Source organism: Muntiacus reevesi, chromosome 4 (genome assembly GCF_963930625.1).
Source record: "Muntiacus reevesi chromosome 4, mMunRee1.1, whole genome shotgun sequence".
In the NCBI taxonomy this organism is placed as follows: Eukaryota; Metazoa; Chordata; class Mammalia; order Artiodactyla; family Cervidae; genus Muntiacus; species Muntiacus reevesi.
In genome coordinates, this window is record NC_089252.1 from 80,706,845 (window position 1) to 80,716,746 (window position 9,902).

At 39.5% G+C, this 9,902-nt stretch overlaps 1 non-coding gene across 1 annotated transcript; it reads right to left on the minus strand.

The window, feature by feature from the left end:
- Positions 1 to 9,194: 9,194 nt before the first annotated feature.
- TRNAG-CCC (transfer RNA glycine (anticodon CCC)) lies at positions 9,195 to 9,267 on the minus strand. The gene has a single exon. It is a non-coding gene; the product is annotated as a tRNA-Gly (tRNA).
- Positions 9,268 to 9,902: the final 635 nt, after the last annotated feature.

Here is a 9,902-nt window from a genome sequence, read left to right on the forward strand (position 1 = left end):
CATTAGTCCTGTGCTTTGGGGCCATTATTAAGTAAGATAAGGGTCAATTGAACATGAGTACTATCAACAGTCGATTTGATAACCAACATGCCTACTCAGTGGCTGAGATACCCTGGACAAAGAGATGGTTCGCATTCTGGGAGAGACATCACGAGATGGTACAAGGTGGCGTGAGATTTCATCATACTACCAAGAACAGCATGTGATTGAAAACTTACAAATTTTTTTTTCTGGAATTTTCCACTTAGTATTTTCGAGTCACAGTTGACTGTGGGTAACTAAGTTGGTGGAAGGCTAGATGACTATAATTCAAGGCCACGTGACCCAGGAGCCACAAGGTCTGTGAGGGAACTGTAATCACAGAGCTACAGTGACTTGAAGGACCCCGAAGCAAAGCTGACTGTTTCCAGTTTGCCAGCGGCTTATCCTATAGATGGTTAAGAATCTGCCAGTAATACAGAAGACCCTGCTTTGATCCCTGGGGCAGGGAGATCCCCTGGAGAAGGAAATGGCAACCCACTCCAGTATTCTTGCCTGGGAAATCCCATGGATGGAGAAGCGTAGTGGGCTACGGTCCGTGGAGTCACAGAGAGTCAGACACAACTGAGCAACTTCCACACTGTCCTAATAGCACAGCTCCTAAGTGTCATAGTCTGAAGTTCTTTCTTTTTTTAATTCTTTTTGTTACTGGCTACAGACAACTCCAGATTTATAATATGTCCAAAAGAACCCAGAGTAAGATGAACATCCATTAATAAAACAGGATAAGAGCTCTGGACCCAGCTTAGATCACATACACTTCCTTGGGCTAGGCTGGGTCCACCAGGCTGTTACCCTGATGTTGGGGTCTGGATTGGCCAGTCTTGGATTATTTATTCATCCTTTGCCCAGGGAACGAGGACCTGTAATTGGCATCTGCAACAGAAGCATGTAGTTTGGGAATTGGCAGTTCCTCAAAGGGATGGTAGCTACTGCCAGGAGAACTGGAAAGGGTGCCATAGAGATGAAACTCAGGTCCACTCCCAGCCATGACCTTGACCTTGACGAGTTCTAATGAACCGAGGCATTCAAACAGCCCCAAAGGGAGGCATCCTATCCCCTTGACCAAGCTCCTTAAAGCCCTGCCCCCCCAGTTGAAGGACCTTTCACCTTGAAGTGACTTTGAAGATAGTTTTTTTTTCCCTGTGTGTCTAGAGTCATAGCTCAAAGCAAGCATGGTCAGCCTAAACATCCTTTGGAAGTCTCCTGTTTAAAATGAAGAAATTTCCATGAATTGTATCTAATCCAGTTAAAAATAGTGTGTAAAAATAATGTTTTTTTCCCCCAATTTTTGTTTTGAACCTACAAGAAAGTTGAGAAAAAAGTACAGTCAACACCCATGTTCTTTCAGATTTATTGTTAACAATTTGCCACATCCATTTTACTTTTCTCTCTTCACAGATATGTATGGAAAGATATACATTAAAAAAACAAATAAACCCTAGGTATTTCCTTCACCTCCACCCCACACCCAAACCAGTTAAGAGTTAGTTGCAAGTATGATGACAGTTCATCCCCCAAGTACTTAAGGTTATACCTCCAAACAACAAAAAATTTCTCCTACATAACTACAATTTAATTATTATAGTCAAGAAATTTGACATTGATGCAATGATATTACCTAACATATAGCCCATATTCAGATTTCCCCAAGTATCTCAATACTACTGTTCTTTAAAGTGTTGGTTTTTTCCTCCCCTGCTCTGGGATCCAGTGAACGATGACACATTGCGTTTGGTTGTCTTATTTCTTTAGTCTCCTCTTTTTGTCTTTCATGCCACTGATATTTTTGGAGCCCAAACTCCAGTTGCCAAACGTCCCTTAATTTGGAACTCTCTAATTCTTTCCTTATGATGAGATTCAGCATTTTTGGATGGATTTCTATGTACTCCTCAGCGCATCGCCTCAGAGACACATGTTATCAGTGTGCGCAATTACGGGCAGTGTTTACTTTCATCACTTGGTTAATATGGTGCCTGCTGAGTCCACCATTATAACTGTCCATTTCCCTTGTGTAATTAATAAAGAATTCACATGAGTTCATGTGAATGTCCTGGCTTCCGGCGGTCTTCTACACCATGGTGACTTTTGCCAAAATTAGTTATTCCCCAAGTGATTGTAAAATGGTGATTTTTCTATTTCCATCATTTGTTCTTATATATATTTATTTGGTTGTGCTGGGTCTTGGTTGTAGCATGCAGGGTCTTCTAGGTGCAGCATACAAACCCATTAGTTGCAGCCTGTGGGATCTAGTTCCCTGACCAGGGACCTAACACAGGCCCCCTGCATTGGGAGTGTGGAGTCTTAGCACCAGACCAGCAGGGAAGTCCCTCTTCTTACATTTTTGAGTTGATATTATTCTCTCTTTTAAAAAACCTTTCCCTCTACCCAACATTAGTTTTTTGGGGTTTTTTTGTTTTTTTTAATTTTTAGTAATAATAGGGACTTGTGGATTTTTTAAAATGTGTTATAATCCTTTCTTGTATTTATGCATTTTGATGCTCGTATTATCTAAAATTGGCCAGTGAAAGTTCCTTCACACCACCTCCTCTGTCCTTTTGAGACAGTAACATTGGTTTTTGAGAGTATTCTTACTGTCTGGCAGAAGATGTTCCAGACTAACATTGTACTTCTCTGCCTCAGCCCTGGCATCAGCCACTTCTCCTAAAGAGTGCTGATTCTTTTTCAAAAAGAATGATATTTAGAAACCAAGGTATAGATGGTGGGAGTACTCATTACTTTTGGAAAGCCACTGTTCCCATGCTGTCAAAGCCAAGGAATGCATGTATATCTGTACATACACACGTGTACCTACATATTTGTTGTTGGTGTTCAGCCACTAAGTCACATCTGACTCTTTGTGACCCCATGGACTGCAGCCCACCAGGCTCCTCTATCCTTCACTATCTCCTGGGATTTTTCAAACTCATGTCCATTTAGTCAGTGATGCTATCTAACCATCTCATCCTCTGCTGCCCACTTCTCCTTTTGCCCTCAGTCTTTCCCAGCATCAGGGTCTTTTCCAGTGAGTTGGCTCTTCACCTCAAGTGGCCAAAGTTTTGGAGCTTCAGCTTCAGCATCAGTCCTTCCAATGAATATTCAGGGTTGATTTTCTTTTGGATTGATTGATTTGATCTCCTTGCACTCCAAAGAGTCTTATCCAGCACCAAAATTCAAAAGCATCAGTTCACATTAAATATGACCACTGGGAAAACCATAACTTTAACTATACGGACCTTTGTCAACGAAATGATGTCTTTGCTTTTTAATACTGTCTAGGTTTATCCTAGCTTTCCTTCCAAGGAGCAAGCGTCTTTTAATTCCATGGCTACATTCACAGTGATTTTGGAGCCCAAGAAAATAAAATGTCACTGCTCCCACTTTTTCCCTTTCTATTTGCCATGAAGTGATGGGACCAGATGCCATGATCTTTTTAAATGTTGAGTTTTAAGCCAGGTTTTTCACTCTCCTCTTTCATTCTCATCAAGAGGCTCTTTAGTTCCTCTTCACTTTTTGTCATTAGAGTGGTATCATTTGCAGATCTGAGGCTGTTGATATTTCTCCTGGCAGTCTTGATTCCAGCTTATGATTCATCCAGCTCAGCATTTTGCTTGATGAACTCTTCACAAAAGTTAAATAAACAGGCTGACAATATACAGACTTGTATTCCTTTCCCAGTTTTGAACCAGTCCATTGTTTCATGTAAGGTTCTAACTGTTGCTTCTTGACCCACATACAGGTTTCTCAGGAGACAGGTAAAATAGTCTAGTACTCCCGTCTCTTTAAGAATTTTCCACAGTTTTTTGTGATCTACACACTCAAAGGCTTTAGCATAATCAGAAAAGCAGAAGTAGGTGTTTTTCAGGAATTCCCTTACTTTCTTCATGATCCAACGAATGTTTGCAATTTGATCTCTGGTTCCTCTGCCTTTCCTTATAAACCCAGCTTGAATATCTGGAAGTTCTCTATTCACATACTGCTGAAGCCTATCTTGAGTGATTTTGAGCATAACCCTGCTAGCATATGAAATGAGGGCAATTGTAGTGTGACCACTCTTTGGCATTGCCCTTCTTTGGGATTAGAATGAAAACTGACCTTTTCCAGTCCTGTGGCCATTTGCTGAGTTTTCCAGATTTGCTGGCATATTGAGTGCAGCACTTTAACAGCATCATCTTTTAGGATTTGGAATAGCTCACCTGGAATTCCATCACCTCCACTAGCTTTGTTTGCAGTAATGCTTCCTAAGACCCAGATGACTTCATACTCCAGGATATCTGGTTCTAGGTGAGTGACCATTCCATTGTGGTTACTTGGGTCTATAAGACCTCTTTTGGTATAGTTCTTCTTTGTATTCTTGCCACTTCTTTTTAGTCTCTTCTGCTTCTGTTAGGTCCTTACCATTTCTATCCTTTATTAAGCCCATCCTTGCATGAAATGTTCCCTTGATATCTTCAATTTTCTTGAATAAATCTCTAGCTTTTCTTATTCTATTGTTTCCTCTATTTCTTTGCATTGTTCACTTAACAAGGCCTTATCTCTCCTTACTCTTCTCTGGAACTCTGTATTCAGTTGGGTATATCTTTGCCTTTCTTCCTTGCCTTTCACTTCTCTTCTTTCCTTGGTTGTTTGTAAGGCCTCCTCAGATAACCACTTTGCTTTCTTTCATTTCTTTTCCTTTTGGATGGTTTTGGTCACTGCTTCCTGTACAATGTTGCAAACTTCTGTCCATAGTTCTTCAGGTACTCTGTCTATCGATCTGATACCTTGGATCTGTTCATTACCTCTACTGTGTAATCATTAGGAGTTTTGTTTAGATCATACCTGAATGACCTAGTAGTTTTTCCTACTTTCTTCAATTTCAGCCTGAATCTTGCAATAAGGAGCTCATGATCTGAGCCACAGTCATTTCCCGGTCTTGTTTTTGCTGACTGTTTAGAGCTTCTCCATCTTTGGTTGCAAAGAACACAATCAGTCTGGTTTCTGGTGAGGTCCATGTGTAGAGTTGTCTCCTGGGTTGTTTGCTATGACCAGTGTGTTCTCCTGGCAAACTCTGTTAGTCTTTGCCCTGCTTCATTTTATACTCCAAAGCCAAACTTGCCCATTACCCCAGGTATCTCTAGACTTCCCATTTTTGCATCCCAACAATCTATGATGAAAAGGACATCTCTTTTTGGTGCTAGTTCTAGTAGATGTCATGTTTTCATAGAGCCTATCAACTTCAGCTTCTTCAGCATCAGTGGTTGGGGCATAGACTTGGGTTATTGTGATGCTGAGTCATTTGCCTTGGAAAGGAACCAAGATTATTCTGTCCTTTTTGAGGTTGCACCCAAGTACTGCATTTCGGACTGCTGTTGACTATGAGGGCCACTCCGTTTCTTCTAAGGGATTCTTTCCCACAGTAGCAGATATAATGCTCATCTGAATTAAATCCATCCATTTTACTTAATTGATTCCTAAGATGTCAGTGTTCAATCTCACCATCTTCTGCTTGACCACGTCCAATATAGCTTGAATAATGGAGCTAACATCCCAGGTTCCTATGTAATATTGTTCTTCACAGCATCAAAGTTTACTTTCACTACCAGACACATCCACAGCTGAGCATCCTTTCTGCTTTGGCCCAGCCACTTCATTCTTTCTGGAGCTTTTAGTAATTGCCTTCTTCTCTTCCCCAGGAGCATATTAGACGCCATCTGACCTGGGGTGGGGTGGGGCGGTGCTCCTCTTACGGTGTCATATCTTTTTGCATGAATATGAATACTAGAATGGGTTGCCATTTCCTCCTCCAGTGGACCACTTTTTGTCAGAACTCTTCCCTGTGACCTGTCTATCTTGGGTGGCCCTACATGGCACGGCTCATAGCTTTATTGAGTTATGCAGGCCCCTTCATCACAAAAAGGCCGTGATCCATGAAGGGGACACCTACACATACCTGAAGTCATTTCTATGTCTAGCTGTACGTATTAAGAGCTGTAAGTTCACACCAGCAGCTCCAATTCCAATCAAATATGGCAGGATTCATGCTGATCTTCCCCCTTTCCATATTTGCAACTCTATTCTTCAAGAGTGAGAAATCATATGGAAGATAAAATTTAATTTTTCAAATGTTATGTTATATCCATAGAATGGAATCCTATTCAATAATAACTGGGAATGAACTAATGAAATGAACTAATGCTCAATGTGGATTAATGGATGAATCAAAAAATGAAAAATGAAGTTGAGCAAAATACTTAAGAGACATACGCATAGTAGATATACATATTGTATGTTCCATTTATACAAAGACAAAGAACAAACAAAACTAATCTATGGTGAGAGAAAGCAGAAAGTGGTTGCTTCTGGAGGGAGTAGGAGGACTGACTGGAAAGTAACTCGAGGGGACTTTCTGGGGTAATGGAAATGTTCTAGATCTTGTTCTGAGTGATGGCTACAGAGGTATATTCAATTTTCAAAATTCGTTGAACTGAACACTTCGGATCTGTACATTTTGTTTGTAAATTACACCTTCATAAAAAGGATGATATAAAAATATACAAAATGCTCTTGAATAAATGAAAAGATATTAAATTTCACTCATAATAAGAGAAAGCAAATTAAAACTGCACTGAGATGCCACTTTCATTTCATGTAAATGGTAAAAATTCAAAAGTTTGACAAGACACACTGCTGGTAAACCTGTGAGAAAAAAGGCAATAATAATCTAAAAATAGTTATGTTTCCCCTTTGCCTCATCAGTCTCATCACTTCTGGGTATTTATCCTGAATATATAGTCTAATGCTAAATTTCCATATATACTTGAGTCTATTTCTGGACTTCCTATTTTTTCTGCTAGTCTGTCTATTTTATGCTCCAGTACTGCACAGTTTTAATTATAGAGATTCTATAGTATGTTTTAATATCTATTGGAGTTAGTCTTCCCTCATGCCTTTTTGAACTTGTGAACTCTATTTTTAAAAATACATATGAAGCTTAGAATCAACTTGTCTAGCTCCAGGAACAATAACTTATTGGTATTTCTATTATAATTGCATTACATTTATAATTTAGGAGTAGGTGACATCTTTATAATGGGTTATGCTTTCCAAGAATAAGAACTATCTTTCCATGAAGTATACATATTTCAGGAGTGCTTATATGAGATTTCCTCATATGACTTACACATTTCTTGTTAATTAATACATAAATCTGGTCCCATCACTTCATGGCACATAGATGGGGTAACAGTGGAAACAGTGGCTGACTTTATTTTGGGGGGGCTCCACTGCAGTTGATGACTGCAGCCATGAAATTAAAAGACGCTTACTCCTTGGAAGGAAAGTTATGACCAGCCTAGACAGCATACTAAAAAGCAGAGACTTACTTTGCCAACAAAGGTCCATCTAATCAAGGCTATGGTTTTTCCAGTAGTCATGTATGGATGTGAGAGTTGGACTATAAAGAAAGCTGAGCACCAAAGAATTGATGCTTTTGAGCTGTGGTGTTGGAGAAGACTCTTGAGAGTCCCTTGGACTGCAAGGAGATTCAACCAGTCCATCCTAAAGGAGATCACTCCTAAGTGTTCATTGGAAGGACTGATGCTGAAGCTGAAACTCCAATACTTTGGCCACCTGATGCAAAGAGCTGACTCATTGGGAAAGACCCTGATGCTGGGAAAGATTGAAGGCAGGAGAAGAAGGGGATGACAGAGGATGAGATGGTTGGATGGCATCACCGACTCAATGGACATGAGTTTGGGTTGACTCCGGGAGTTGGTGATGGACAGGGAGGCCTGGCGTGCTGTGGTCCATGGGGTAACAAAGAGTCAGACATGACTGAGCAACTGAACTGAACTGAATACCTAAATATTTTATCTTTGTTGTTGTGACCATTGTAAATGGCTTTTTGTTTTTATTGTGCCTTTTAACTGGTCATTGTTTGCGTATATGAGCCTATTGATTTCTGTAAGTTAATTTTATATCCTGCTGTATTATTGAATTATTTTATTGTTTAAATTAGTTTTATTGTTGAATCAGTTGGCTTTTGCCACTATATCATTATACCATCTGCAAGTATAGTTTTCCTTCTTGTTTTCCAGTTCTTACGACTCTAATTGCTTCCTCTTATCTGATTGCATTGGCTGATACCTCCAACAAGGTGTTCAATATGTAGTAGTAGAGACAGTGGGCATACTTGCCATATATGTCACTTTAGTGGGAATGTCTTTAATGTTTCCCAATTAAATAAAAAGCTGGCTTTGGGACTTAAGTATTTTTTACTGTGTTAAGTTTAATGGATTATGGTACCTCATAGCTTAAGTACAGTATGTTGGAAATTGCATTTTCAATGGTGGGTGTCAGAAAACCTAGAGATTCTCAGGCTAATGGGAAGGAAGTAATTTTTCTTTTAAATATTCTTTAAATATCTTTTTAAAATTTATTTTTGGCTGCAATATATCTCCACTGTTCCACACAGGCTTTCTATAATTGTGTGGATTGGGAACTACTACTTTCTGTTGAAGTGCTTGGGCTCCTCGTTGAGGTGGCTTTTCTTGTTGGTGGAGCACAGGGTCTAGGTACATGGGCTTCAGTAGTTGTAGCACGTAGGCTCAATAGTTGTAGCTAGTGGGCTTTAGATCACTGACTCAGTAGTTGTGGTGCATGGGCTTAGTCGCTCCGTGGCGTGTGGGATCTTCCCAGATCGGAGATCAAACCCATATCTCTTGCATTAGTAGGCAAATGCTTAACCACTAGACTACCAGAGAAACCCCTGTGAAGCTGATTTAAAATAATAAGTCATACATACTTTCAACTGATATATAAAAGAAAAACTCTTGAAAGAATTGTTGCTGGAAAACATGGCTTCATAAGTCACTGTCTTTTCCTTCGATGGGGGTCTCTGGACAGAATATGGAAGGGAGCACAATTTTAATAAAGTAAACTCAGAGTTGTGTGGTTGTCTGTTACATGTGGTAGCCTCCAGTAAACCATGCCTCCAGAGTTAAACCTTAGAAATGTTGTCAACATCTGCTTTTTCTTTTTAATTTATTTTGCTATGCTGGGTCTTAATAGCAGCATGTGAGATCGTCTATCTCTGTGCAGAATCTTTAGTTGTGACATGTGAGATCTTTTTAGTTGCAGCATGCCAACTCTTAGTTGCAGCATGTGGGATCTAGTTCCCTGACCAGGAATTGAACCTGGGCCTCCTGCATTGGGAGTGCAGAGTCTTAGCCACTGGACTACCAGGGAAGTACGTTTTCTCTGAATTTGTAGTAAACTCTTGAAATTCTTCTGATGTGTCTTAGCCACATGTGACTGAAACTTCTCTCTCCAAGGTCCATACATTCTTTGTTACTAATTCCACTAGATGTCTTTTAGTCTTCATCTCATTTGGCCCTTGGGCAGCATTAGACACTCTTGACCACTTCATTTTTGAAAGTTTTTCTCCTTTTTATTAATTTAAATCATAATCTCCAAATTTTCTTTTGTGTTTTAGAAAGCTTTTTATCAATTTCTTTAGGAGTAATCTGATCTTCTGCCTATCATTTAATGTTCAAATTCCTTAGGATTCTCTCTAGATTTCATTTGACATTTAATTAATATATATTGAGCTTACTATATTCCCGTCACTGTTCTAAGTACTTGGGATACATTAGCAAACAAAGCAGATAAAACTTCCTTCTCTTAGAGGAAATTTTAAGTGTCCACATAATAAAACAAATCATTATAAAACTAGATGTTAATAAGTGCTTTAGAAAAGAAAATAAGCTGAGCAGGAGGGTAGGGAGTATGGGGAAGGGGTGGTGGGAATTTAAAGGAAGAATAGATCAGTGTAGGCCTCTCTGAGATATTTGAGCAAAGCCTTTAAAAATATAGAGAAACTG